Genomic DNA, 6,000 nt, shown 5'->3' with positions numbered 1-6,000 from the left:
CCTTTCCTCATAAGGGAGATGCTCCACTCCCTTAATCACCTTTGTGGCTCTGCGCTGGACTCCTTCAAGCAGTTCCCTGTCCTTCTTGAACTGAGGGGCCCAGAACTGGACACAGTATTCCAGATGCGGCCTCAACAAGGCAGAACAGAGGGGGAGGAGAACCTCTCTTGACCTACTAACCACACCTTTTCTAATGCACCCCAGGATGCCACTGGCCTTCTTGGCTACAAGGGCACATTGCTGGCTCATGGTCATCCTCCTGTCCACAAGGACCCCCAGGTCCCTTTCTCCTACACTGCTCTCCAGCAGGGCAACCCCCAACCTGTACTGGTACATGGAGCTGTTCTTCCCCAGATGCAAGACTCTACACTTGCCCTTGTTGAATTTCATCAAGTTTCTCCCTGCCCAACTCTCCAGCCTGTCTAGGTATCTCTGAATGGCAGCACAGCCTTCTGGTGTGTCAGCCACTCCTCCCAATTTAGCGTCATCAGCAAACTTGCTGAGGGCACACTCTGTTCCCTCATCCAGGTCGCTGATGAAGATATTGAACAGTACTGGTCCCAGTACCGACCCCTGAGGGACTCCATTAGTCACAGACCTCCAACTAGATTCTGTCCCATTTACTACAACTCTCTGATTTCTTCCTTTCAACCAGTTCTTGATCCACCTCACTACCTGATCATCAAGCCCATACTTCCTCAGCTCATCTACAAGGATGCTGTGGGAGACAGTGTCAAATGCTTTACTGAAATCAAGATAAACCACATCTACCGCCCTACCATCATCTATCCACCTAGTTACTTCCTCATAGAAGGCTATAAGGTTGGTCAAACATGACTTTCCCTTGGTAAAACCATGCTGACTGCTCTTAATGACCCCCTCATCCTTGATATGAGTTTGGTCTGTTGAATTTCATGAGGTTGGCATGGGCCCATCTCTCAAGCCTGTCAAGGTTCCTCTGGATAGCCTCCTTTCCCTCCAGCATGTCAGCTATACCACACAGCTTGCTGTCACTGGCCAACTTACACAGAGTGCACTCAATCCCACCACACACATCACCAAGAAAGACGTTAAACAGCATGAGTCCCAACACTGACCCCTGAGGAACACTACTTGTCACTGATCTACACTTGGACATTGAGCCATTGACTGCAACTCTTTGAGTGTGACCATCCAGCCAATTGCTTATCCACCAAGTGGCCCATCCATCAAGTCTGTGTCTCTCCAATTTAGAGACAAGGATGGTAGTGTCAAATGCTTTGTGCATGTCCAAGTAGATGACATCAGTTCCTCTTCCCTCATCCACCAACTCTGTAACCCCATCATAGAAGGTGACCAAACTCGTCAGGCATGATTTGTCCCTAGTGAAGTCATGTTAGCTGTCATCAATCATCTCTTTATTTTCCATGCACCTCAGTGTATCTTCCAGGACGATCTGCTCCATGATCTTACTGTATGAGACTGACTGGCTTGTAGTTCCCTGGGTCTTCCTTTTTTCCCTTTTAAAAAATGGGGGTTATGTGATGGTGAAACTTACATACACACAAGTGTGCACATAAACACATATAAAATGTTAAGGAAAATTGTTTGAATGGATCTTGAGGGAAAAAATCCCATATGAAAACGATGTTCTACTTGTTTTCCAAATAAACTGATTCCTTCATTAAAGGGGTTCCAGTGTTAAACTCTTGTCTTAGTCTGCCCTGGTCATACAGGTATGAAATGTATTACACACACAAAAGACACACAGAGACAAGCCACCTTCTAGCAAAATACATATGCTGTTTTTTTAAAATTACTTCTAACCCCAGCCTGACACCAACTTCCTCATCAGCCTTAGACAAATCAGCTGAATAGTTCTTATTTATCTACCTTACATGGCATTGTGAGGGAAAATCAATGTTTACTGAGTGCTCAATGACAAAACTGTGTGCTTGTGCCCCACACATTTACTGTTGCTAGTACTGCAATTTCCACCCTCAATCTAAGCATTGATTATTCATTACAAATATAAAGGGAGGAATAAAGTCAGTGCATATGGCACTTCATGGAAGAGCATTCTTTATAAAATTGCATTTCACAGCTACCATGCGACAGATGCACTTGTCAAACTTGGCTAGTCTATATATTCACCTCCAAACAATCTTCATGACCTTGCCATATATAGTCTTATATTGGAAAGGATTTTAAGCTCTCATTATTTGCTTAAATAAACATGACCTGCTGTTACTGAAAAAACCCCAATCTTGACAAGCAAAAAGGCATGGAAATTGCAAGCTAGTTTATATTCTTAATATTTGTATGATCATTTGTTTTTAACTTAGCTAAGATAAATAATTGTTAAAGTTTTCTCTTTTATAATTAATGTATGTGACAGTCTTTAAAATATTTTTTCTTCATGTACCATAATACCTGGTTGTCCATTTTTTTCGTCAGTGCAACTAGCAATGCTGCACTTACTCAAAGTTCAGCAGTATGTGTGCTAGCCAGGAGCAGAGAGGTTGTTATAAAAGGAAATCTGGATAAAACAAGAAGAAATGAGGGTGAGTATTATCAGCAATAATACTCTGCAGGCTGCAGGATGCCATACAGAGCAAGTGCACAATTTCTCCATCTTCCTCTTCACTGCAGTCCTATCAAATCTATGTAAATCTACTTACCTGCCCATTATTCCTAACCTAGGCTGGGAAATATGCCAGTTTGGTGAGTTTCTGAATTTAGATTTTACATGTTCTGATGAGAACAGCAGCAATTAATGTCACAAATAGCTCTTTATCCAAACAAGAACTGATTTTAAGTTTAGAATAACTATTCTCTCAGTCACTGCTTCAGGTTCTTTTCAAATTCAGGCTGACACTCTGCATACACAAAATATGCCTGCCCTTTTAAAGATTTATGTGAAAACCTAGTAAGTAGGGACTAACTGAAAACAAAATAAAATAAAACACAAAAAATCTGAAAATCAGTATAATAACTCCTCGCTTAGATCACTTTTGCTAATTTCCCACCCTTTAGGAAACAATTATTTTGGATCAATGAAATGTCACATCATCACTTATTCAAAAGGAAGACAGAGATTTAAGATGGCAGAATCTTTGCTTAATCCAATTAGTATTTAAATATTTTAATCAATAAAAGATGACAATTGGACTGTGTTAGATGCCAACTCCCTTTCATCACACATAGTCTCCGTTGTACTGATGTGTTACTGAACATTAGTAAACATATCAGAATACTAAACGTCCACGACACAATCTGGGAGCTGTATGAACATAAAATCTTTACCTTCTGTGGCAGCAAAAGGCGTAAGAGAAAACTAATAGCAAGGAATGCTTTCCTGAGGACTGGTCTGACAATGATATATTTAAGATGCTGGTAGTAAGACCTACTAGCCAGCAGCAAATGGCAACTATGCATTCTGTGCATTTGCATGTGACCTGGAACAGTTAACAATACTGATATTTAATCATCATAACCATGATGAGGCAAAACACCCAAACCAACCTCAACATTTGTTTTCCCAATACCACTTGGCAGACAAGCATATAGTAAGTCCATTTGCTGGAAGTGCTTATGCTTAATGAATTGCTAAAATTGCTAAGTTCAGTCTGCATCTTTCAGTGCAAAGGGAGAGAGAGAAAATAAGTAGTTTCTAGAGGTTTTCTACTAGAAAGCCAATCTGGAAATGTCTGCTTAATTAGTTATTTGGCCATCAACTCAGTGGTGCCTGAAAAATATCTACTTGCTCTTTCTCACAAACAAATGGCAGCCAGACGAAAAACTGTTGCAAGTATCTTTGTGAACTATGTAAGAGTAATCTTTATCAGCAATACCCAAATGGAGAATATTCCACTCAGATCTTTCTTCAGCTTCTTGGCAAGGTTTCAAACAAATTCTTCTAGGTCCCTGTTCCTCTTGCCCTTAAGCGGGTGAAGTAAGCACACCTCGTCAACAGAGAACACGTTTTCCACAGGCATTGTCCAGACACCATGAACATGTGTACACCTCATGCACACTCTGCAAAGTGAGCTATGGCCCTGACCCATAAAAGTCTGTAAAACCACAAGTCTGGGAGGAAGACAAGCAGTTCAAAACCAACTGGTCTTCACATAAGGCATATTCATAATCCTCATTAAAAGAAACATTTGGCTGTGTTATTTCTAAGGGTTGTCAGCACACCTTATCAGATTGTCCAAACAGTTCCCCTAACCAGGAGAGCAAAAATATTTTTGCTTAATAGTAAACCTCAGCTGTGACGTAGTAATATCTTCATGCTCTCATGATATTCAGGGCGAGTTTTCCTGCCACTAGTACCTTGCCAGTTTTTTTTTCTAAACCAGTGATCTGATAAAATACCGTAAGCAAAACAGATACCTGCATGATCCCTTGCTGAACCAGTGATCACAGAGATCATTCTATTAAGTAACTGGCGAATCAGTGACTGGGCAGCAATATCCCAAAAAACGCTCTTGGATCCTCCAGCATCCAAAGCAAATGACAGAAGGGGGCCCATCTTGAGACCATAGATACTTACAGGAGATCAGAAAGCCCAATTTCAAATCAGGAAAAACAATTACTTGGTAGAGGGTTTTGGTTTTTTTAAGATTCTATGGGCCCCAGAATCTTATTCTCAGTGTAGAGGCCCTATCACAAACCAAGTTTTGCCGTATCAGATTTAAAGAGCCATAGCTCCTGCCCTTGGCTTACTGTTTTTCAATGAATGATGAATCTCTCTTGCTGGGGATTCTTCCTGTGTCTGGCAAACTCAAAGCTTTGTATTAGGAAAATATAGCAACATGGTTTTTTGCACTGCTTCAAGCAGCTGCTTAATTCTAATTTTTACTTTATTTTTATTTTTGCTCATACTTCGCAGGTCCACTGACAATGCAAAGGCACCAGTCATCCTTGCCCAGAATTTATGATGGTGAGGCTGGCAGAGGGTCCTGGCCTAAGTGTCGCTGGGTAAAGCAATGCTCAGCTCATACCTAACTGGAATATTTGTACAATCTGAGGCACCGTGGTGAGATGGACTGATAGTGATACCAGAGCAAACACATACATGCAACAGACTTGCCATCTGAAACCTGTACATCTACTTGGCTAAATAAGAGACTTTGGTTCAAGTCTGGGCCATTCTCAAGAAAACCTGAATGCAAAGTGGTAACTGACATCCCTGTGCATAAGACAAAGTCTTTCTTGATATCCTTCTGATAATGAGGGAAAAGAATAAACCTAAGAGGGGAAAAAACATGACACATTTCTAAAAGTAAATGTTTAAAATAGTCCTAATGCCTTGGAACAGTATTGCCAAATTACTGTCCTGGATGGTCCTTTCTCCAGCTTCTAGAGCAGAAGAAATAGGGCTAAGAAACAAAAAACCCAACAAAACTAAACCCCCTCCCCCAAACAAACCCCAAACAGTATGGAGAAGAATGTGAGAACACCCTGACACAAAATGGATCCTTCAACAGTTCCTGTTCAATTTTCATCTGACTGGCCGCTACAGGCACAGTAACATTTGTATAGCTAATCTGTTCTTTTATCTCCATAATCTGCATAAAAATGTTGCTTACACTTAGCTGTGGAATAGCTCTCTGGCCAATGAGCATGCACAACTAGTAAGGACAGTGCAGGACTTCAGCAGTACTGAGGAAAACTCTAATCCTACTAAGTCAGGCAGCACAAATCTCTTATGTAACTTGTGATTTAGAGGGCAGTCTGATCATCTGGGAACATTAATGTGTTCTTCTCAGTACATTACACAAAAATGGCAACTTTCCATTACAGATTTTTTTTCCCCACTGCATATCATCTCAGGAAAGGCAACCCATGCTAATAAGACATTTTTAGTTATCAACAAAAATGCTTTTATATGACAACACAATTACACTGAAGGTATATAAGGTTAAAATCTAACTTGAAGTGCTTCTTTGTCAAGATTGCCTGGTACAGTGGTGCACTTCAGAGATGTAGGAAAGGGCTTGTAATCTAAAGCAACAG

This window comes from Apus apus, chromosome 3, assembly GCF_020740795.1.
Source record: "Apus apus isolate bApuApu2 chromosome 3, bApuApu2.pri.cur, whole genome shotgun sequence".
In the NCBI taxonomy this organism is placed as follows: domain Eukaryota; kingdom Metazoa; phylum Chordata; class Aves; order Apodiformes; family Apodidae; genus Apus; species Apus apus.
The sequence above is the reverse complement of the archived record's forward strand: the minus strand, read 5'-3'. Positions refer to the sequence as shown.